The sequence below is a fragment of the Dipteris shenzhenensis genome, chromosome 16 (genome assembly GCF_047967505.1).
Source record: "Dipteris shenzhenensis isolate YYH24624 ecotype China chromosome 16, Dip_SZ_1.0, whole genome shotgun sequence".
NCBI classification, from domain to species: Eukaryota; Viridiplantae; Streptophyta; class Polypodiopsida; order Gleicheniales; family Dipteridaceae; genus Dipteris; species Dipteris shenzhenensis.
Genome location: NC_141611.1, coordinates 48738146 through 48754520, shown reverse-complemented (window position 1 = coordinate 48754520; position 16375 = coordinate 48738146). Strand labels below are relative to the sequence as shown.

Genomic DNA, 16375 nt, shown 5'->3' with positions numbered 1-16375 from the left:
AAAGAAACTGGAGTCTTCCAAGTACATTCACAATACTTTATGAAATAGACTTCTAGAGGATTGGGTTGAGAAGTTAGTGTACATCTATGCCAATCATAAAATCCTAGAAACATTAGGAGATGTGGGATATGAGGGTAACTTGAAGATTGTGAATGATCATAACTAATTTCGGGCATTTTCAATTGTGCATTAATAGTCACAACACATGCCCTATTTTGCTCAAGTCATTGCCATCTTGTCTCCCCCTTCCCTCCATACCTAAGGCCCTTAGCTTAAGAGTCAAGACTACTCACTAACAATCACATTCATTGGCACTCAAGATCATGGTTTGCAAGTTCCCCAAAATGCAAGGAGTCAGAGTATAGACCACCCTCAAGAACACACAACAAACACTCGCATCTACTAGCCCTCATGTTCGTGGTCTACAATTTCCCCAAGATGCAAGGAATTGGAGGAGCAAACCACACCCACATGTATAATGAATGCTGACTCACTCTAACCCACTTAGCCTTATAACTATTCAGATCCAAATCGTGGTTCACTTTCTTTCCCAACCTATTGGGATATGAACCACAACCGAATCGAATGACGAGCCTCTATTGCCATTTCCACCGATATATGGTTTTAGGGCATGCGGGAACTGGGAATCTGCACCCCACAACATCGCCAGTACACAAGACACTACCAACGGTAGTACTCATATTACTGGCGGTAATATTAATTATCTCAATAGTGTATATTAGCATCGGTATTTGCACCATCGAGATAATTAATATTACCGTCTATAATATGAATACTACCGCTGGTAGTGTCTTGTGTACCGGCGGTACTTTTATTTGATTTATCAATGATTTTTTCCCGATAACCTATGTGATCACGTTGTTTTCATGCTACTTGGAATAGCTTCTTCACTGGCACAAACAAAAAGAAAGGAATTTAAAAAAAATTGTTTCAAACCTATTGTTAAATAAAAATTATATTACCTTGAGCGTAAGCTTCTTGAGCTACTTCTTGAAATGAGTTCTTCAATGAACGTCGTGGGGCTTTCTTTATTGGGAAATTTTTTAGAAGATTCTCTTTTCTTTATTGGGAAATTTTTTAGAAGATTCTCTTTGGGGGGGTCTGCTTGGAGTGCCAATGAGCAATGGACTTGACTTTGCACTAGGTGGAGATGCATTCTTTTCAATGTACGAACAAGCGGAGATAGTAGGTCGAACTAAAAAATTTTAAATGCAAAGGAAATTAGAAATAACGAGGAGCAAAACTCTAGTGGGAAGGAGGTTGACAAGTGATGCCTAATTAAAACAATATTACATGCATATCAATTCTACTACCATTTGCATGCAGGAACCAAATACCCGAAATCAACAACGTTGGACTTATATGTATGATATTAGAGATCAAATATAATATTCGACAAAAATAGCAAAAGCAAGTATCATCACACACGAATTGCATACAAATAAAGGAGAGTAATCGTAGAACGAAGGATTAGAATCATATTTTATGCTCCAACTTGGAAGTACTGCAGGGTGCTTTCGCAAAAGACACCATCGCAGATTCAAACTTCCGATTTTGACCACCACTACCGTAGAGGATGTGCAACAAACAGTTGCAACGTGAGGGGCATTCACAATTCTGAAACGTCAAATCATGGAAGTGGAGCGAGCACCTGAGGTGGTGTGGCATGTAGTGTCAGCTGACTGGGGGACGTGGGGAAAAACAACAGCAAGATGAAGTTCTATCGCATGACCCTGATGATGAAAGCCAAGGCGTGGGAGGAAGACGGAACTTCTATCGCACGTTGGACATGCATAAAGAGAACCATTCAAAGGTTCTTCGCACGCAGAGAAAAATAAAAAGGAGCGTACATCCTCGAAATCCGTCCGCAAGGAACGACCTCCAAATCTGTCCGCAAAAAAATGACTTCTATCGCATATTGGAGACGCACACAGAGAACCATTATTAGTGCGTATATATTGAGTGGAATCCTGCTATTCCGGAGGTGCTTACCGAACTAGCAGCAAGACTCATTTGAGCGCATTGTTCAACTATACACAGGGAAGCTCCAAAAAGAATACGAGGTATGAACGAGCTCCTACACTAGGGGGAGTCCATGTACACATTCATTGGAATTTCTCCATGAGCTTCAGCTTACACTGGAGAAAGACCGAATGTTCCATCCACCCGCTCTTGAAGCATTCAATAGCTTACATTGGACCAAGACTTCAACAAGTTCATTTCTCGCATAGACGAGAAAATGCAAAGAAGCGTACGTTGTATAATTCGTGCGCAAGAAAACTAATTCTACAAATGATATGTACCAACAAAATGAATTCTCAAGTGACTGATTAGATGATAAGAGCTGTTGGGACACATAATACGGATGCAACACTGGGTAGGATTTAACAGAGTTGTCGACCTCTGTGGAAGGATAAAATTTAAACGATTAGCAACATTAATTAAGGTAGAAAAGTGCTGCAGTCGCGGGCGATAGATGGAGCAGATTAGTAGGACGCAGATGACACAACATGAGGAGTAGCAGAGTGACGACAATAGAATCAAAACTGTTACTAATAATCATCGTTTCACGCAGGACGACAGCTTTCTATGGAAGCAAATAAGTGTTATCACCTTATAAAGTGTTGAAATGGAAATAATTTACGCACAGAGCCAAGCACAAACAACGAAAATCCTTAGCCAAAAAACCTGAAATCAACAGCGTTCGACTCTGCTAAGTGCGAATCGTTGTCTTATACAAAACGTGACCACATCAACTGTCTCTAAAACCATTGCATGGTATACCTTTGCCTGCATCGCTCCCGTTCACTGCATTCTTCATTTTAGCAGTAGGACGTTTTGGACAGACGGCAATGCTAAGAGAATCGATGACCGGTGGGCAGACTTTGGCTAGACCTACAACCACAAGATAAAAATTTCAACAAAGTAATGAAGAGAAGAAATAATGAAAGACGCTTTCGGAAAGAAAACGAGAAATGGAAATGAGTGTAAGCCATAGTTGTAGACCTTGGGCAAAGGCACCACTATCTATGTCCATGTACTTTGCAGAAACTTACATTGCAAAGAATCGGAATAGCTAAAAATAGTGCATGACGACACAACCAGGGTACTCGTTTGTAATGAAGAACTTGACCCGTCTACGATGAACTAGAGACCCGCTCCCTCGGGTCTCATCTATTGCATTTAAAAAAATTTAAGGTTTCATTTATAAATCTCAAACTTTGAGAAATTTTAAGAAAATTTATGAAAAACATATACATACATACCAAAACGCACACGCACACGCACACGCACACGCACACACACAAAACACTAAATCTACGTGTCAGTTTGTCTTCAGACTCTATGGGTGTCATCACGACCCCTCAGACTGTGTGTTTGTCTCTCACGTATCGAGCTACCATGTGTCTCAATGCACCTCTTTCACCTTCTATAGTTTGCCTCACCTTGCATCTGGCGGTGACACGTGGCTTCATCGTCGCTCCTCTCTTCCTAAACCTCCAACCTCTTCGAACCTCCCTCCTCTCCCGAGCCTACACAATCCTGCCACGTTGGGTTGGTATGCCTCTCTCCCTCCTTAATATATAGTAAGAAGAGCAAGGAGGTACATTAATGCCAACATGACATTCGTGCTTTGATAATAATGTTATACTTTCCACGTTTCTCCACAATTGACTCCAATACCATGAGATGGTGCCAACTCAGAACATGGAGAGGAAGAGAACAAACCCATTTAAAACAAAGAATTAAAGAGATTCTACCCTTCAATGCAAAACCATGGAAAAGCAAGGAGAACAGCTGTCTCCATCATAAAGAAGAACTCTAGCCAGGAAACCTTAATTAAGAGCACATGCAAACAACCTCTCTCATCGAATAGCGAAATCACATTGTGTACCAATCACAAAATAATCATGGAAATTTCAAAAAATGGTATTTTTTGCTTTCCCAAAATGAGGCCATTGCTTAGGCTAGGCGAGAAATGCTGATGTAGCCTCGTTTTTCTCGGGGTGATAGGTCATGGGCAGAGAATGGCACAGAAAGATAAGATACCTGATAATGCTGATGTACCCTCGTTTTTCTCGGGGTGATAGGTCATAGGCAGAGAATGGCACAGAAAGATATGATACCTGATAATACTTTACGCGTGTAAAAGAGGCATTGGAGTGGAAACAAGGCTGGCCTCGGGTTTTGTTAGACACCGAGCTGGTTGCCACTGACTGCCAGCCCGACACCGCGGGCGTAACTCCCAGGAGCAACCAGCGCAGGTAGAACTAATTTTCCACTGGTGCAGGTGCCTTTCAAAGCATGGACTGGTGAGTCACGATTCGTGTATAAAAAGATAAGGGTTGCGAGCTTCAGTATGCAAGAGCAATTTTGCTTGTAGCTGTTGAGTGAGACGAAATGGGTAACAAGCTTTTAGCGGTGCTATTGGTTGCGGTTCTGGTGGCGGTGGCTTTCACCCCCAAAGTTGAAGCTGTACATGAAGGTCAGCGCGGAATTTACCGCCATGACCACCCCAAACGTGGTGGGCATGAAGGACATCACGGAGGAAAACTCTTCAACGAAGAACTCTTCCACCATGACCACCACCGCGAACATCATGACCATCATCACCACCACGACAAGGGCGGTCCTCACTAAGGTGTGGTTGTTGAATTCTGGCTATTTGATGTTGTATTCCTTGTTCCGCATACCCAGCTCAAACCATAAACCAAGCTACACGTTGGGATATTTTGATTCAAGACGCCGTTTCTCAGCTTTCGGTTGATATTTGTTTCTGATCGTAGGTTGCAGGCGTTGTGAGGATCGTAACGCAGGCCGGCCTTTCTGACCGGCCGTCACTGCAGCGTACTAGATGATGTGTGAATATCCATGCAAGGAAGCAGTGCGTGTTGGAGAAGTGGGTTGCTCTAGACCATAAAATCTAGTCCATAAAAGTGGTCTGCTCTAGTCCATAAAAGAGCCTTGCTGTAGTTCATAATATCTAGTTTATAAAGGGTTTGTAAGCCTGCGAAGATGCTCATGTTGTGGATTTTCATCTGCCCATGTTGTCGTTGTAACTTCTGTTTAATATCTTCGTGTTGCTGTCCGCAGTCGGTCGACTGTATGTAGTTTTCGGTCGACGAAACCATTTGCTGTTCGCTCCGCGACGTTTGTGTATCCGACCGCATCGTTCGAATGTGGACATTTAAAATTTTGACGGACGTTAAATTTTGAACGGATGTTAATCGTACCATAATTTTATTTTAATAATACAATGACCGATAAATGTTGTTTGAGTTTGTTTGAGACAAGAAATTTTGCTGTAGTTCTACAAATTGAAAAAAATGAAAGATCCGTATTCAACTTGAAGAAAGTGAAAGTTTAGTACAAATTATGATCCTTGTGTTCTAATAGTTTGCTGTTTTACGTCTAGACGTAGACAAAATGAATTTGTAAACAAGAATGGATGGACTTAGTACTTTTGTCCTCAAATTATTAACCTCCTGTAATAATTGTGCTGCCCTTTTTCAAATTCACTTGTTAATCATACCTCATGATTGAAAGCGAAAGATTGTAGAATTGAGCATATTCATAATTGCACATTTTAAAACTCTCATAATTCACAAGTTAATCATAGATCAGGATTGTAAATGATTGAATGATTATAGAAGTTAATAGAAACTTTCAACAAAAATATGAAATTACACAACAAGACAAAGCACCCATAGACACGTTTATTCAACTAAATAAAAAACTTACGGGTGCATCTATTTGTGCGTCTATTTCCACATTTGGAGACCTGCATCTAACATTGCGTCTATATAGCAGACACACACGCGTATAGACGTGCATTTAGATACTTAAATAGACAAACACATCGTTAAACGCATGTATAGATACATTTTTAAACGATCTTATAAACGCGTTCATAAATGCGCAAATAGACGCTTCTCGAACAGACAGACGTGTATATAGACGTGTTTATAGACGCACTGATAGACGTGCTTTATATATATATTTTTTAAATTTACGAAATGTTGTGTATGTTGTATATGCTATATAGTTACAAGAATCCCATTTTCACATTGTGTAATTCAATTCTTACAGCCAACCGCATTTTAATTATAATTCCAAATAAAACATTACGACTCCAAAACGCAATAAAATTGAAAGCTCAAAAAGTGCTTGTATGTACATATAGCACGAAGCTAAGCCACATCATGTGGCTTCAAGTACAAAAAATAAGGAAGCTAAGCCACGTCATGTGGCTTCAAGTACAAAAAATAAGAGGAGTGTATATACAAGAGGCACGAAGCCAAGCCAGTGGCTTTAAGTACAAAAAAGAGTAGCTAGCACTACTTCTATGACTAATCCTTGCTCCCTTTCACACTCCCTTCTATGCTCCCTTCTGCGCCTCCTTCCTCGTCTTCTTCCTTGTCATCTTGTGTACGGGCCTGTAAACAAGGGACAACATATATCAATGTATGAAAAATCAAATCTTTACTTATAATATTGACATTATTTAATTACTTTCAAATACCTCGGGGGCCGCTCCAATAGCTCGGATATACTGCTCCTCAGTAATCAACCCATCATGATAGAAGTGCCTCCATGTATCTCCAGCTCTGCGATGGTGGCGGTGGTAGGCTGTCTCGACAGGAGTACGGTATTTGCCCACGATCTCAAGCTGCAAGACGACACAATTTGCGGAGGGATTAGTACAAAGAAACAACCTCCTAATAAACTACATAAGCAATATAATTTGAGATCGATACTTACAAATTAGGCCTCCCATGATTCAACACCCCCTGCTCCAAAATGCACGCTTTCATATTGCTCCATTTGAATCCTTCATGCCTCCACGTGCTGCAGACTGGGGTCCTCCCTCGCTGACTTCATTGCTTTCTTCCACTCACACTTGTGAGCGGTGTGGGGGGGGCCCCTTGGTGGTTGACCTCCCTCGAGCCTGGCAAGCTCCGCTAGTGCCTGCCTCTTAAGAGAAGATCTTTTATTGCCAAGTATCATAACAATCTTTGACTTGGCCCATTTATCTGTGAACTAGCGATTGGGGGGGTTAGGATACCTAGAGCGAATAGCAGCGAGGGTCTCATCAGCCAACCTCTTTGGCTGGTCTTTGAAGTGGATAAAGCAATCTCTGTAATTGTTAGCAATTACAGAGCGCATGAAGGCCATGATGTCCTTCCCCCATGCATCCATCAAGATGCCTCGTGTCTGAGTGATGTCATAGAATATCCTACCATCACCCCGAGGCACGTCTAAATCATCATCGTCCCCATCGCCACCCCTCCCAAAGCATTGTGCCATGCATCCCCCACCGCTCTCCCTACTACTACGCTTGCTACCGTGTCGTGTCGAGCGAGTACGCTGGCCACTCGTAGCTGGAGATTGCACGGGACTACGATGACCACTCGTAGCTAGAGAACCGAGTCTCGACTTCACAGGAGTACGCCAACGGCTCTATGACACAGAAGGACCTCCTCACAGCATGGGGGAAGGGGCATAAGATGGCATGGGGGAAGGGGCGTAAGACGGCATGGGAGATGGGCCTACATTGTATAGTCGGCTGGGCTGTGCTGACTCTGCTGGGGTGATCTCAGCTGGTGTGGGGTGGTTTGGAGTCTGTAGTGCTGACTCCTGGGGGGTGTTTAGAGTACCCGTCATATACCCGTGTAACTCCGCAGGACTAGGAGGGTGCCCTAAAAGGTTATATAAGTCCTAAAATAGACTCCCGGAGATCAGGTGAGCCCAAAGCACTTCTTGGCTACATGATGAACTGGAAAAAATAAAAAAAGACGATTATTGATGAGCTGAGAAGAAAGGGGAAGGGAAGAGAGGATTACTGTCAGAATGCATCTATAGATGCATCTGATTAGCACGTCTATTTTTGCGTATAACAGTGCGTCTATGGACGCAGCTGTTTGTGTCTACAAACAGGCTAGATACGCATCTAGACGTGCCTATAGACGCGATATTAGACACACTCTGAGATGCGCCTATAGATGCGCTCCGATAGACGGACTTTTCTAAAAAGTAGAAAAGGACATGCACCCGACACACAAACGTAACACTGATACCCAAATCATGCGTTTTTTGGATATGAGAAAGTACAAATCCAAAGAGAGCAAACTTTCAAAAAAGATCAACTGCAAGAAGACTTACCTTGGATAGAGGTATGGAAGGTTCTTCTCCTTTTTCAAAGTTGCTTCTCTTCCTTATTCGCCCTCCTCTCCTTTAAGCTTGGAAGTAAGTGTGGGTGCCTTCCTCTTTAGTGTAAGCTTGAAAGTAAGTGTGGATGCCTTCCTCTTAAGCATCAAAACTGTGGATTTACTAATAACAAAGCAAGCAAGCTACGCCAAGTATAAGTAATGTGAAGAAAAGCAAAGCGAGCGTGCTAAAAGCAGGTTTAAAAGCCGCATCTATAGACGCGTCTAATAGCACGTCTAATTACACAGATCAGATGCGGTTTTAGACGCACTTGTAGACGCGCACCACAGAACAAACAGATGCAGTTTTAGATGCGCTTGTAGACACGCACCACAGAACAGACAGATGCAGTTTTAGACGTGCCTTTAGATACACCATAGAGTTTAAAATTAAATATTTGAAGAAAAGCAAATTTTTTTGGGTTGTTTGTTTGTAGGATGTCTTCATCTTTAACAAGTAGCTCCAGTGAGAATGAATCCCTCCGTATCCACCATCGCGAAATGTGGTTGGAGCAAAAAATCAAATGTATGTATGATCAAACATGGTAAGGGTTTGTAAGTTAAGGTTGATTGAGATACCTATGGGTGTTCATATGTTTGAGTTATGATCCCGTTTTAATTTGATACAGGATGCAGTGCCACACCCGCATATGTTGCCCTATGCTCGTCGTGAGGAGGCAAAGCATCGGCGATATGAGGTGGGATCTTCAGGAGGGACCATTACGGATGCATGGAGTGATGGTGATAGTAGCCCTCTGCCATTACCTCATGAAGCCGTGGAGGAGGAGGTGTTTGATGATATGGTGCGGGATTTATATGTCCATCAAGGGAGGGATGATAGCATGGAGCAGGATGATCTTTTTACTGCAGCATCGACTCCACTGTTTGAAGGGTGCACATTCTCTATTCTACATGCCTCCCTTGAGTTACTAAACTTGCAAACCATCTATGGATGGAGCAATGTAAGTTTGAATGCATTACTCAAGTAAGCTTTAATGTCTAATTTGCAAACATGGTGAATTGTGGTAGTGGGACAATTACTCGAATGCTTTTCCTCATTTATGGTCTTCACATGCAGGCTATTGTGTAAAATGCTTCCAAGGGAGAATAAATTACTGACCTCAAGAGATATGGCAAGGCAACATGTGACCTCTCTTGGAGGATTAGATTACAAGCGCATCCATGCATGTGTCAACGATTGCGTTTTGTTTCGTGGACTATATAAGGATACAAGAGAGTGTCCTACTTGTGGAGAGGCAAGATATAGAGCAGATCTCAAAACTTTGGACGTGCCTCGTAAGGTTCTGTGACATTTTCCCATAATCCCTCACATCCAATAGATGTTCAAGTGCAAATCTATTGCAGAGCTCATGTCATGACATTCCTCCCATCGATCAACCGATGGCATGTGGAGAACTCCCCCAGACTCTCCTGCGTGAAAGCATATTGAAGACACATGGCCAAGCCTCAAGGAAGAACCTAGGAGCTTGAGACTTGGATTGGGTAGGGATGGTGTGAACCCATTTGGTCTCAAAAGCACCTCTTACAGTGTATGGCCAGTGATATTGGTGAATTATAATCTTCCACCCTCTATGGCTATTAAGAAAGAACATGTTATGTTGTCCCTTCTAATTCCAGGGAAACATAAAGTCAAAAATCCTGATGTTTATTTGGAGCCTTTGCTTGATGAGCTAGAGATACTTTGGAGAGGTATCGAGGTGCATGATGTGAGCAGGCCTCCCTCATCACGAGACTTCAACTGCAAAGCAGTCTTGATGTGGACGATGCATGACTTCACAGGCTATGGCGAGTGTTCAGGTAAGCATTGTACTTCTAATTGTGAATAGGCAAAGGATGTGGCACCCTAAACCCACCTTCAACTCTTAATTGCATCTATTGTTCAGGTCTCACTACATCGGGTTACTATGCATGTCCTGTTTGTGGTCCTTCGCTAGTTGCCTCACGAGCAGATGCATTGAATAAGGTCATCTATGAGAATCACCATCGATTTCTCCCACCTGATCATCCTAGATATGTTTCCCCTTGGGATGAGGTCCTCCCACAATCACTCACCGCGGGAGATTGGATGAGAATTTGGGATGGCTCCACGACTCCTCCACCACTTGGCATGAGTTGGTAAGGGTTTGTAACTATTGTGTGCTATATTGGCTGTAAATAAAGATTGCCCGCTAACACCAACTTTTGTTTAGATACTCCATCTTTTATCGTTTACCATATTGGTCCCACCTTAAGATCAATCACCTGCTTGATCCCATGCATATCTTCAAGAATGTGGCATCTACCATTTGGGAGCATTTGAATGGGACACGAGATTCGCAAGCATAAGGGAGGATCTATGTACCACAGGGAGGATGCATGAAGCTTGGCCACAAGAGAGACCAAATGGGTGTGTCTTTTTACCTCATGCACCGTGGATGTTATCAAAGCTAGAGATGGCGATGGTGAAGCGCCCTATTACTATAATTCGTACTCCCACTAGATGCATGAGGTGTTTGAAGGGAGCCTTCACAAAGAGCAAGGAAAGAGGTGTAGAGCAATTATATGGCTTGAAATCTCATGATTGGCACAAGATGCTCCAAGTAAGTATTTTATGTGCATAATGTCTTTTTCCTTTCAAATTTGTGAGTGAATAATTATAAGCAACTAATCAATCACCTCCTCGTGGGTTCAATTCATACTACCTATTAGCATTTCACGTAGTGCATTGAAGGACGTGAAAGATTGTATTTACAAGATGGGCAAGCTTGTGAGGTACTTTACATGATACAAAATATGATGCGTATCAATGCTCCATGCAAGTTTGAATGCATATTGCTAATATGGTGTACTTTTTCATTTCTAGGTATGTGAGCTCAAAGGAAATAGATCCCACCATGCTTGAGAATGCTTGAGTTATGTCAATGGAGGTGGTTTGTTTAGTGGAAGAGACATTTCCACATTCTATTCTCACAAGCCAACTACATCTTATAGTGCATTTGGTGGATAAGATTGCTACATGCAGTACTATACATGCACGATGGTTGTTCTTCCTCGAGCGCTTCATGAAGACCTTGAAGGGCTTCGTAAGACAAAATGCAAGACCCGAAGGTAGCATGGCCGAGGGTTGGTTGGTACAAGAGTCACTTGTATATATTTCTGAGTTTCTTGTTGATGTGGATAGCTCTCTCCCACAACTATGGAGAGATGATGAAGACCTAAGGATGACCTCTATTATGCCTTAAGGGAAAGGACGCAACAAAGTAATAGACACGGAGTTGCATAATAGTATCAACCTCTATTGCGTGCTTAATAGTGATGTGATGAAAAGATGGGTGACAAGATACGAGGATGCAAAGGCAAGAAGACAAGAAGAAAGGGCCCTCTTTCGTACACACTATGGATCTCGTGTGCCATACCCTCAGTATCTTAGAGCACTTCCAAAGGATATTCATGTGGATTGGCTACTTGATGAAATGGAGAAAGAAGAGAAAGACAAGGGGATGCATATCACAATGGAAGAATGGGAGTATGCTAGGGGATGCATGAGCAAGGTTGGTATATAAAATGTTATGCGTAAGTTAGGAGCTTTCAATAATTTAGATTGCTTATTTAATTAATTTTTTTTGGTGTAGTACACTATGTTCAATGCTATATGGTGTGAGGGCAAGCATTTTTGAACACAATGGATTGATGATAAGAGAAACACACAAGATTGCGGCGTCATTACTAGCTTTGAGGGAGCCAATGGAGCCATGGATGATTATTGTGGCATAATCCAAGATATTATTAAGCTTGACTTTCGATGCTTCTTTGTGTATGTTTTGGATGTAAAGTGGTTTAAGGACGTGGTGGAAAGAGGCCCTAATGCAACAATCAAATGCCATGCAAGTGGCTTTATAACTATTGACTCCACAAAGTTTTGGCAAAGTAGGAAGGACACACTAGTACTACTGCAACAATGTGAACAGGTACTGTGCACACATACAAAAATACTCGCTTTTAAATATTTGATGCAAGAAAAATAACATGATTGTATTTGTGTTTGAGTTAGGTTGTCTATCAACCAATGGTGGATAATAATAGATGGTGGCATGTCATACCTATTATGCCATGTTCCAAAGTGATGTATAGTACATTTACTAATATGGAGCATATGGAGGATGATCATGGCCATGGACGTGATGATGACCATGATACGAGAGAGGAGGATGATCATGAGATAGGAGATACAGATATTGGGGCCATTACCCATGAGGATGAGCCTACCATTGGTGATGCTGATTTCAATGAGCACATGAGTAGCACAAGTAGTAGTGGGTTGAATGTATTTGTAGATCTAAACACTTGCTTGGATTTTGAAGTAGATAGTTTGGCAAGGGTTGATCTCATTGAGGATGAGATTGAACCGTAGCCCATCATTGATATTGGCAAAACTATTTTACATATTGTCTCATTCTCCTCACCTCACTTAATTCTTGTATATGTGGGCTTGCAAAAAAGCATTGATGTTTTTGTTAAAACAATGTGCTTTGGTAATCATGGCCAATGTTTGGAAAGCAATGATATACACCAAAATCTCACTTTCTGTATTCTCTGGTTTGCATCTAAATACGCGTACGGCTAAATATGCATCTAATTCCCAGTGTAAACGCGGTAATACACGCACAAATAGATGCGCTGATAAATGCAATGTTAGATAGGCCAATATTTTCTCAGTTTAGATGCACAAATAGACGTGTTAATACATGCGCACATAGACGCACTGATAAACGAAATGTTAGACGGGCCCATATTTTCTCAATTTAAATGCACAAATAGACGTGTTAATACATGCGCAAATAGACAGGTTGTTAGACGTGCTATTGGACACGCTCGTAATTCCTCTACTCAAGCAACGCCTATAGACGCGCCCGCTATTTTGCGCATCTACCAAGCATGTCTATAGTTGCTTTGTGTTATTGTGTTATAATTTTATGCAAGGAAGTGTTGATGGTGGTAGTTCTAGGTAAGCGAACACCATATTAGATATTTTAAGAAAATTCCATGTCTGAAAATGATAGTCTTGGGAGAAATTATAGCCTTTTTCTGTGAAAAATAAAGAGAAATAGGAAAATGAACTATATTTTGTTTACAAAAGGCTTTCAACTATGGAGAGACAGGTAAAAGGCTTTCAAAGCATTCAAAATCTTCTATCCTTAGACACCTTGTGGTTGTAAAAGTAAGAGATTCCATAGCTTTATTGATGCTGTTTTAGGACATGTAGTCACAAATGATACCTCAATTTGGCTTTCTAGTAACTTAAGACACCTTTTCATGACACGCACGAAATTTCGATTGAACTCTTTTAAAGAGTCTTGCCTTGTAAAAGCTACGATAAGGGAATCTCAAAGTTTGCTTTGCAATTAGAAGAATGTTTAGGAGTTCAAAATATCTTAATAGAACAGAAAGGAAAGATTTTGAAGAAAGTTGCTTTGAAACTAGAAGTCTCTTCGGTTAATTGCTCAAAGCAAAGTAACCATCTTTTTAAAGAAGATGAAACTCTTCTTTGAAAATTTCATAGGAATTTTGTCATTTCTTATATGGACAAATGTTCCAATAACTTTGTTTTTATTTGCAAAAAGTATTACTTAGAATGTCTTTTGAGAGAAGTGAACTTGTATGCCAAAACTTATGCCCTTGCCTTAGTTTTTCAAAAGGATTTGATCTTGACACCTGAGAGTTTTTGCAAGTCTTGTGGGTTTGTTTGCAATCCAAGCCCTTTTCTTTGTGCTACTTGGAAGTTTCACAAAGCTCAAAAAAAGCCAAAATTTATTGCAGCCGCTTGTGAGACTACTTTGATGGATGTTGCTAAATGGCTAAGCTACTGCTTCAAAGCCATGTTGCCTAGTGTCCATGAACTTTGGAGGGACTTATTAAAGGAGATAAATGTCCCCTCGCACTCAAGCTGGATTTTAAATGACTCTTTAGGAGTGATTTGTGTTGTAAAATTTTTTAATTCTTCTCAAAGCATTTAGGAAAAAGAGTCTCCTATTCTCCTTCAAACGTATGATTTTACATGCTTTACACAAAGATTGAGCTAGAAGACGTGAAGTTTAGAATAAAAAAGCTAGTGGTAGAAGTTTTCAGGCTGAGATTGGACAAAGACAGATGCGAAGTGCTAAAAGTTGAGAAAACAGCCTTATGCTTTGACTTTTTGTGGCTAAAAAATAAAGATCATGACATCGGTTCTAAAAAGAAAAGATACAAAAAGGTAGTAAGTGTGGAATATGTTTGCTCTTGGATAGATTTTCTTTTAGATAATCTTTACATCACAATAGGTGAGTCTTTGTTTCAACAACTTAAAGGAATTCCCATGGGCAGTAATTGTGCCATCTTTTTAGCAAACTTTTATCTTTCCACTTATGAATTTGAGTTTATACAATGTCATCTTTCTATCAATACTTGCCCTATCATTTTAAATAAGCTTAGCCAAGTTAGGCATTTTATAGATGATTTATTTGTACCAGATGTTCCTAACTTTCAAGTATTTATGTACAAAGATGCTTGTGCTTTTGGAGAAGGAATCTATCCTCATGACTCTTGTGAACTGAATTGCACTTCAAGGGTGGGTTCTTGTGTTTTCGTAGATCTTAGACTTTCTCAATCTACCATAGGATTAGAGGTTGATATTTACAATAAACATGAACAACCTGAATATAGTGGTTTACACATTATAAAAATGCCTCATATTGACTCAAACATTTTTGATTTGGCAAAATATGAAGTCATTTCTTCCCCATTCCATAGATTTTCGTGCCTTTGTATAGCTAAGGAGTCTTTTATCACTCAATGTAGTAATTTGATCACTATACTATTACACAAGAGGTATAATCCAAGGAAAATAATGAAAAACGTACGCAAAATCTTAGATATGAAGTCTTTTATCTATGGTGTATCGGCCTTAGGTATGTTTAGAATGATTGAACATAAGCTGAAAACAAAAAGCAGGGAGCTTAATAGCCCGTTTTTCTTTTAGTTTCAAAAGAGAGTTTGATTGATTATGCTTGTGCTTTCTAAGTTAGGAATGTAATTTTGCGTCTTTGTAGAAAGTGATACATAAGGGTAAAGGCTCCTTTTAGCTTTTTATGTTTTAAATAAGAGAAAGAGAGAGAGAGAGAGTTAATTCTAGTTTTTTGAAAGATTTTGTTTTTTGTTTCTCGACTTGCTTGTTTATTTTTTCTTAGTCACCTTCTTCCTTTCTTGTTTTCTTTCTCTTTTGTTTATTTCACATATTTTAGTAAGCACTAGGTTTGCCCAAGAGACTCTGCGGGTCTTTAGAAACCCAGTATATAGTTGCTTATGCTTGGGCACTGATGACGACATAAGTGTTGCTTTGCTTGCTAAGTATAGTCTTCCTTTTGTTTTTCATAAAAGTGTAGACCTTGGGAAAAAGCACCGTTGTCAGTGTCCATGCACAACAAGACAAAGCACCCATAGATGTGCACACAAACTCATTTATTGAACTAAATAAAAAACTTACGAGCGCATCTATTTTCACGTCTGGAGACCTGCATCTAACAGCGCGTCTATATAGGACACACACGCGCATATAGATGCACATGTAGACGCTTAAATAGACGCTCATATAAACGTATTTGTAGATGCAAAAATAGACGCTTGTCGATAGACAGATGCATATATAAACGCATTTATAGACGCATTGATAGACGTGCCTTATAATATATATTTTTTAATTTACAGAATGCTATGTATGTTGTGTATGCTATATAGTTACAAGAATCCCATTTCCACATTGTGTAATTCAATTCTTACAGCCAACCGCATTTTAATTACAATTCCAAATAAAACATTACAACTCCAAAACGCAATAAAATTGAAAGCTCAAAAAGTGCTTGTATGTACATATAGCACGAAGCTAAGCCACATCATGTGGCTTCAAGTACAAAAAATAAGAGGAGTGTATATACAAGAGGCACGAAGCCAAGCCAGTGGCTTTAAGTACGAAAAAGAGTAGTTAGCACTACTTCTATGACTAATCCTCACTGCCTTCCATGCTCCCTTCTGCGCCTCCTTCCTTGTCTTCCTCGTCATCTTGTGCACGGGCCTATAAACAAGGGACAACATATATCAATGTATGAAAAATCAAA

The 16375-nt window shown here is 40.4% G+C and overlaps 1 long non-coding RNA gene across 1 annotated transcript; it reads left to right on the top strand.

The window, feature by feature from the left end:
- The first annotated feature begins 4333 nt into the window (after positions 1–4333).
- On the top strand, positions 4334–5059 carry LOC147893069 (uncharacterized). Its single transcript, XR_015542385.1, has 2 exons — positions 4334–4663; positions 4809–5059. It is a non-coding gene; the product is annotated as an uncharacterized LOC147893069 (long non-coding RNA).
- The last annotated feature ends 11316 nt before the right edge of the window (positions 5060–16375 follow it).